This window comes from Marmota monax, unplaced genomic scaffold (assembly GCF_021218885.2).
Source record: "Marmota monax isolate L192 unplaced genomic scaffold, Marmota_monax_Labrador192_F-V1.1 WCK01_AAM20220418_F8-fsc00108, whole genome shotgun sequence".
NCBI classification, from domain to species: Eukaryota; Metazoa; Chordata; class Mammalia; order Rodentia; family Sciuridae; genus Marmota; species Marmota monax.
The window spans coordinates 3,080,696-3,089,188 of NW_026694593.1; the positions used below are offsets into that span (position 1 = coordinate 3,080,696).

General features: G+C 43.4%; 1 pseudogene; it reads right to left on the bottom strand.

Moving 5' to 3' along the window:
- Positions 1 to 1,324: 1,324 nt before the first annotated feature.
- LOC124077248 (coiled-coil-helix-coiled-coil-helix domain-containing protein 2-like) lies at positions 1,325 to 8,029 on the bottom strand (annotated as a pseudogene).
- Positions 8,030 to 8,493: the final 464 nt, after the last annotated feature.

An 8,493-nucleotide genomic window follows, 5' to 3' on the forward strand; every position in this document is an offset into this window, starting at 1 on the left:
AGACACCGCTTCACGGTTGGCTCCCCTTTCCTGCGCTAACTGGAAGGGCCACCGATTTTCTCAGGCTAACCAGATCTTCCTGCAAAATCTCATGTGCAATTCCTTTTTCTTTGTGGATGCTCTTGTTTTTTCTTAAATCTTTTTCTTCCCCCACTATTTTAATGACGAAATATTTCCAGGGTACAGAAAACAATATCCAGGCACAAGCTTTGTTGAATTTCAACATTTTTCTACATTTGTTTCAGATCCCTTCAAAATAAACAAAACTAACGGATCCAGTTAAAAGCCTCTGTGTGCAATCCCACATGGCACGCACCCTTTCCACAGCTGTAGCTATTATCCTGAATTACGTGTTTATGAGTCCCTTGAATAATTTTTTTTTTGGCCCAGTGCAGTGGCACATGCCTGTAATCCCAGGAACTCTGGAAGCCGAGGCAGGGGGATTGCAAGTAAATTCAAGGCCAGCCTGGGCAACTTAGTGAGATCCTATTTCAAAATAAAAATGAAAAGAGCAAGGGATGTAGCTCAGTGGTAGATGTCCCAGAGTTCAATTTCCAGTGCACACACATGAAATGTTTTTTTAATCACATATTCCTAAGCAACATATTATTTAGCACTGCATTTTTAACTTTACATAAATTATATCTTAATATATAGGTTCTTATGCAACTTCTCTCGTTTAAAATGAGACTGTAATCTCAGGAACTTGGGAAGCTGAGACAGGAGATCACAAATTTGAGTCCTGCCTCAGCAACTTATGGGGGCCCTAAGTAACTTAGGGAGACTTAAGAATGAGAAGGGCTGGGGATATGGCCCAGTGGTAGAGCACGTAGATTCTATGTCAGTACCACAAATAATGAAAGAAAAAGAAAATCGTTTTATTTTAAATAACTCACAAACAATAACAGTGCAACAGCTGGTCTAAGGAGGCCCCAGATATATTTGCCCAGTCACCATTTCTATGCCCTCTCAATGAACCGTGAGAACATCCTTTTCTGTTGCCAGTCATAAGCCAGGATGCCCCGGGTATGGTGGCTTGGGAGGCTGAGGCAGGAGGATTGTGATTTCAAAGCCTGCAATTTAGCAGGTCCCTAAGCAACTCAGCAAGATGGCAAGATGCCATCTCTAAATAAAATATAAAAAAAGGGTTGGGGAGGTGGCTCAAGGGTTAAGCGCCCTTGGGTTCAATTCCTGGTACAAAACAAAACAAAACAAAAACCCAAACAAACCCAGGATGCTGTGCATCACGGAGGAGAGGGAGGGTTTGCTGATGGTTTTACACTTTATGCTTTCACTACCAATTACATTTTTATGCTAAAACAAATTAGTGATGCCAGCCCATTTTCTCCTTCTTCAACTTGAATTTCGTGATTAGAGGAATCTATTAGTGAGCTTGCACTGTCTCAACTCCTCATTGAAACCCTCACAGAGCCCAATGTCATCTTGGTTCTGGGCACGCTTTAAAAATTGTTTTATCTCGTGGAGGCACAAGTCACCAACCTGCGGCTGCTGCCTTACTGGCTGGGTTCCCTGAGGCTTCTGATAAGTGACGGCAGACGTTGGGGGCAGAGCATTCCTTCCTCCCACCAAAGCTCCCAGCTGCAGCACGGCCAGTGTGACAGAGAGCCCACAGCTCAGCCAGCTGCAGGTGCCGCTGCCAGGGAGCAGCAGCAGGTGAGCCCAGCCCAGATGGGGGGGCTGTTGCTGGCGGCAGAGCTGCTGGTGGCTGCCTTGGGTTCAGCTGTCATCCGAGGGGCCCTGCTGGCAGGAGCGACTGTGCAAAGAGCGCAGCTTCATTTCTACCTGCACAGCATCGGACGTGCCCTGTGACTGTGCCCAGAGAGTGGAATTTTGCAAAGATCCTGGTTGCTTCCATAAAGAAGAGTGGAAGCTGTACACCTTCATTATACCTCTGCTTATTTTTTCTCCTTTACAAATCAGTTTCTGAAAAGGCTGTGTTAAATTTTCTAACCATAGTGGTCAACTATGAATCAACTATTTCTCCTAGAAGCTTTGTCAGTTGCTGTCTTGTCTATTTTGAAGTTATATTAGTAGGCTCTTTTATGTTCATGGTGTTTATATTTTCTTGCATCATGTTCCTGTTTGTCACTTATATTTCTCAACCTGTACTCTCTTTTGTCAAATGTTAAAATTATTTCCCATGCCAGATGGGGTGGTACAGCCTGTAATCCCAGCTCCTCAGGGGGCTGAGGCAGGAAGATTGCAAGCCTCAGCAACCTAGTGTGGCCCTAAGCAACTTAGCGAGACCCTGTCTCAAAATAAAGAAACAACAAAGGACTGGGGATGTGGCTCAGTGGTTAAGAGCCCTTGAGTTCAATCCCTGGTGCCAAAAAATAAATAAAAAGGAAAAAAAAATTCCATAGGTTTTTGCTGGATGTCCTTCATTGGTCAAGATATTTCTTCCTAGTTTTGGATTACTAAGGGTTATTACAAATGGGTACTGAATTAACTCTTCCACCTACTAAGATGATCATCACATGGTTTGAAAATTTAGTCTGTCAGTGTGGTGATATATATTAATACACTTTCTAATATTAAAACCATCTCTGCATTCATGGTATAAACCCTTAGTCTGTCTGTCTGTCTATCTATCTATCTATCTATATCCCACACTAAAACTGTATGTTTATTTTGTTTATGGTGCCCGTGTCAAACCCAGGGCCTCATGCATGCTAGGCAAGTGTTCTATCACTGAGCTGTATCCCAGCATTCAAGTATAATACTAGATTCCATTTGCCATTGGCTAATAGTTAATTTAGAATTTTGCATTTACAATCATAACAGATTGACTTCCCAAATTCTCTTTTATCATATGGTTCATTTTTGGTGATGTTATCTGTGGTGGGCTATTTGGTAACCTAGTTTCGCTGTAACAGTTACCAAAAATAACAGTGACTTCAATGAGGGAGAATTTTGCTTCTCTCCCTGGACTATCTGGAAGTTGGTGGTTAGGGCTGGTTGGTGGTTCTTCTCAACCACCCATAGTTTGTGTGTCCAAGTGACTCACCTGTCTTCAAATCCTGTATTCTGCTGCTTAGGAATTCTTTAGTTGTGAGAAAGAAGGTGAGAACAGGTAATGGGGCATTAGCTGTCTCTACCACAAAGGTTATTTTCTTCTTGCCACATAGAGTAAGCTGGACAGTATTTCCTCTTTTTTTTTTTAATTTTTGAGTTGTATATGCACATCATAACTTTATTTTATTTATTTATTTTTATGTGGTGCTGAGGATAGAACCTAGTGCCTCACATGTGCTAGGCAAGTGCTCTACCACCAAGCCACAACCCCAACCCCCTAATCAATTCCTTTAATGGTTATAGATCTTCAGATTTTCTTTCTTACACAGTGTGGTTAGTATGTGCATGCGTGTGTGTGTATGCTTCCCCTGAAAAGATGCCTATATTGTGCATCTTTTAATTTTAAAAAATTTAAAAAAATTTTCAATCTTGCTGGGTGCAGTGGTATATGCCTATAATCCCAGAGACTCCTAGGCTGAAGCAGGAGAATTGAAAGTTCAAGTCCAGTCTCAGCAGTTTACCAAGATCTTGTCTCAAAATTAAAAAGAGCCAGGTGTGGTGGTGTAGCTCACTTCTGTAATTCCAGCAGCCTGGGGAGCTGAAGCAGGAGGATCGAAAATATAAAGCCAGTCTCAGCAATTTAGCAAGGCCCCTAAGCAATTTAGTGAGACTCAAAATGGGCTGGGGGATATGGTAAAGTGCTCCTGGGTTCAATCCCTGGTTCAAAATAAATAAATAAATAAAATCCAGATTTATTTAGGGGAAACCTGGTTCTGGTTTAAGAATATGGGTCTTCAAAGCAATTTTGCTTTTTTTTTTTTTTCTCCTAAGTGCCCCAAGGTTATTACCAATTTGTTAACTCCTTCCCCTTCTCCTCCTCCCCACATTCCCTTCTCCTCCTCCCAGCCCCATCCTTCTCCCCCCATCCCCATCCCAGTGGTTCTGGGGACTAAACTTAGAGGCGCTTTACCACTGAACTATATATCCCCAGCCCTTTTTATTTTGAGACAAGGTCTTATTAAATTGCTGAGGCTGGCTTTGAACTTGTGATCCTCTGGCCTCCACCTCCAGAATCCCTGGGATCACAGGCTGTGCCACCGCGCTGGCTGGTTTGGCCTTTCTGAACCACACCAGTTATGTAAACCAAAATCTCAGATCTGCATGAAGGCAGCCCATGTTGAAAATTTCTCCAGGGAAACCATTTTTCCCTAACTGGAGCCCAGGCCCTTACATAACAAGCCTCCTCGCGCTCTCTCTTTTGCTGGTGGAGACTTTTCCTTGGCCGTTCTTTCCCTCGGGGAGTAGTTCTTGCAGGATTCTTGCCTCGGGTAGGGACTTTCCAGTTCCCAGCTACTTGCTGATGTAAGGACTCATCTCTACTCAAACGGTCCTTGAAATTGGAAGCTCTTTGTTTCCTGACACCAGAAACCGGTCCTTCCCAAGGAGAGCTGTAGTGTCAACTCATGCTCATTTGGTTTTTAATTCCTACTTTGCTTGGGCTTTTGAAAATTTCCTTTACTTTCACGTGAGCTTAGCAGTTTATTTTAAGAAGTATCACTGTCATGTTTTAACCAGATGGGAATGGAAGTTTAATTCCTTTTCCTTAACACCATAACTTTCTCGGGATATGCCTGGGTTGTATTAAATTTCTTTTCTTGGAATATGATGTGGCCATCAGACTTTGTTAGAAATATAAGGGTGCAAAAAAAAAAAAAGAAATATAAGGGTGCTGCAAGAAATCAACACGTGCACAAAAACAAACTTGACAAGGGAAACCTTTTACTTCTACAAAATGGGGGCTACCAAAGAAGATCCTGGCAGTCTGTCTGCTTTTATCCCCAGGGCAGCGCTGCCCCTTGCTCTGATGGGAGAAGCTGGGATTAAGATCTACAAAATTGGCTAATTTTAAGACTAGGGTGGGCAAAGGAAAAGGCTATAATTGGATCTTACATCCTGGTTAAGGCAAATTACTCTATTTTGAAAACGGACCAGCAAACTTTCTATTTTTCACAACTTGAAGAATGAAATATTTATTTCAGATTATTTTGTTTTATTGTTTTAATGCTTTGTTCTCTTCTTTTTTTTTTTTAAAAAAAACCTATTTTTTAGTTGTAGTTGGATACAATACCTTTATTTTATTTATTTATTTTTATGTGGTGCTGAGGATGGAACCCAGGCCCTGCACAGGCTAGGTGAGCGCTCTGCCGCTGAGCCCCAGCCGCAGCCTCTTGTTCCCTTCTTTAGGTCTACCAATTATATATTTGAATTTTTTTTTGTTCTGTTTTCCACATTTCTTATTCTTTTCATAATATTTTCATTGTTGTGCTTCTTTTTCTTTTCCATTTATGTGTTTATTTCGGGAGCAAACCCAGGGAAGGGTTATGGAAAATAATATTCCTACAAGACAGTTCCCCAAGAAAGAGAGAGGAACAGAGGAAGGAAATTAGCCAGTCATGAAACCTCTCTCGGTGCATCCTTTCCCAGTAATAATGGGCCCCGAGGGAAAAGCCAACTTTCACCCCTTCCCGGTTGGTCCCCAGCACCTCCACCAAAAGCAAACACTCACCCCTTCCCAACCACAATGGGTCCTGAAGGAAGGGGCCAACGGAGTTCTCCCTTTTCCCATTGTAGATGAGTCCTGGGAGGAGAAAAGCAAACGGTAAAGCTCTAGGTAACAATGGGTCCCGGAGGAAGGAAGATAAGTTGTGAGCTTCTCCCAGTGACGAGGGGTTTCCAACTTTTTACAACTGCCTTCCTGAGTTGAAATTTCAACCTGCATAACCAGGTCCCTGACTGTCCAAACTGCACGTCCACAGCAGCCTCCAGTGGTTAACTCACCCCCATTGTAAACTAGAAAAGCCAGTCTCCTTCCGTAACTCAGGGGCCATTTCCTATACCCAGAAAGTGAGCCTCCAGTGCCTGATGGATGGACTTCGCTGCAGAATGAAGGATTTCTTGCTGAGCCGAGGTTTGCTTCCTGACTCTGTCACTTGTGGGCCATGTGCTTTCCAACCCAGGGGTCTGCACCTGGAGGGCAAGTACTGCCGCTGAGCTGTGTCTCCAGCACTTTTTTTTTTTTTTCAATTTCATTTTTATGTTTTTTTTTAAGTTTATCTGCTATTATTCTATTTATTCCGTTTTAGAATATGACATTCTGTTTTGTCATGTTTTAATTTACTTTTTATTTCTTTTCTGAAAATCTGTTCTCCTTTTTTTTACATTTTTCGCTATATATTTTTTTCTTTGAAACTTTACAACTCTTTCTCTCTTGGTGGTACTGGGATTGAACCCATGGGTGCTCTACCACTGAGCTACATTCCCAGACCTTTGTATATTTTATTTTGAGATAGGTCTTCTTAAGTGTCCCAGGCTGGTCTTCAACTTGTGATCCTCCTGCCTCTGAAGTGGCACCCCCTTTCTCCACTGAAAAGCCCTCTTCACCATGGCTGAATTTAGGACTGTCAGCAAAAGAGTTCAATGTAGATAAACTTCCTATTTTCGTGTCACCCTGTTTACTTGGGCCACTGGCTGGGAAGATACAGCACTCCAGGTGCTGGACACCCCTTACTAGTTTTTCACAAACGTATCCAGTATAGTACTTTGTAGAAATGTGCAAACAAGGCCTCTGTCCTTGAGCTGGGCTTCACAGAGATGTCTGCATTTTTAAGATAAATTACAACTGGGCTCCATGGTAACAGCTGGCAGAGGGAGGAAAGAAAGGGGAGAAGAAGCTCTCCCCTTCTCAGGTGTGGTCCTTGAAGAGTTAACTTGCCCAGAACAGTGAAAGAAAAAGCTGCTTTTATGTGAACTTCTGCAGACTGTGAACTTCTGAGCCCCTCCCCTTACACGCTGGGTATAAAACTCTGAAACTCCCTGAACTCGGGGTTCAGGGGATTGATTGATTACAGCAGAAGCTGTGCCCCCTGAACCTGGCTGCAGCCGAATAAAAATATCTTCGGTGCCTTGTCTCCTTTGTCCCTACAACAGCCCCAGCTTCCCAAGTAGCTAGCATTACAGTGGGCATGACAACGCCCAGCTAAACTCTGCATCCACTTTTTTTTTTTTTTCCAACTTTAAAAAAAAATTATTTTGTGTAGGGACACACACCTGTAATCCCAGCAGCTTTGGAAGCTGAGGCTGGAGGATTGCGAGTTCAAAATCAACCTCAACAATTTAGCAAGACCCTGTCTCAAAATAATAATAATAAAAAAGTCTGGTTGTATGGTTCAGTAGTTAAGGGCCCCTAGGTTTAATCTCTGGTACCCCCCTCCCCAAATAAAATTTATTTCAAGAAAAATAGACCATGACATTGTTGTGGTGGTGTGCCCAGCTCACCTGAGCCCAGGAGTTTGAAGCCAGCCTGGGCAACATAGTGAGGTGAGTGGGGGTAAGGGGAAGGCCATGTTATACGATTTTTTCACTTTTCTTTCTATAGCATTGCTGCTTAGCATCTGGACAGCTATCTTAAGTGACAGCCGCCATTTTAAGGAAGAAGTTTCACTCTCTAGCCCCAGGGCCTATCTGAGAAAGGCTCACCCACTCCCTCATACCAACCCCACCCTTAACCACCTGTATTAGGACCTGCCCTGATCTGATTTCTGGGCCTGAAAAATCCCAGAACCCAAGCCTGTTTTGCCTCTCTCCTACAGAGAGATGGCCTTAATTTTTCAGCTCCGACAAATGAACTCTCTGCCTGGTCTCCGTCTTCCATTTCTCTCTTACCCGTCTCTCGTTCCTCACTTTCCCTTCACTTTCTTTCTTCCATTTTTTTTTTGGGGGGGGTCCCAGGGGTTGAACTCAGGGGCACTCAACCACTGAGCCACATCCCAGCCCTATTTTGTATTTTATTTAGAGACAGGGTCTCACTGAGTTGCTTAGTGCCTCACTGTTGCTGAGGCTGGCTTTGAACTCACAATCCTCCTGTCTCAGCCTCCCGAGCTGCTGGGATTACAGGTGTGCCCCATCTCACCTGGTCCAGCAGGGTTCTTGGCATATGGGATGGAAAAGAATTTCAGCACAAGCCGGACAAAGGCATAGAGGTTTATTTGGGAAGGAAGATACCCATTCAAGGGAGAATGCGGGCTGCCTAGGGAGGGAAAAGCAGCCCTGACTTGGGTTGGGGGCCAATATTTATGGAAAGGTCGTATCAGGGGCCAGACTGGACGTGCATAATCCAGGGTGGAACTGCATCAGTTTTGCACCAGTTTTCCTGGGCTTGCGTATTTCCCTCATTTTACAAGGGCATGGGCCAGGATTTACAACTGTGTTTTCTGCACCTCAAGGGCTTGAGGGTGTTTACCTTAAGATTCCACATTTCTCTCTCTTATCCTAAATCCCTATCTCAGGGCCACTAACCCCCAAAAAAACAAACAGGAAAGGTAATGGTGGCAAGCATGAAAGGAACTTTAATCATTGTTAACCACACTGGAAAGACAAGGGGACCTGCATCCTTTGAGG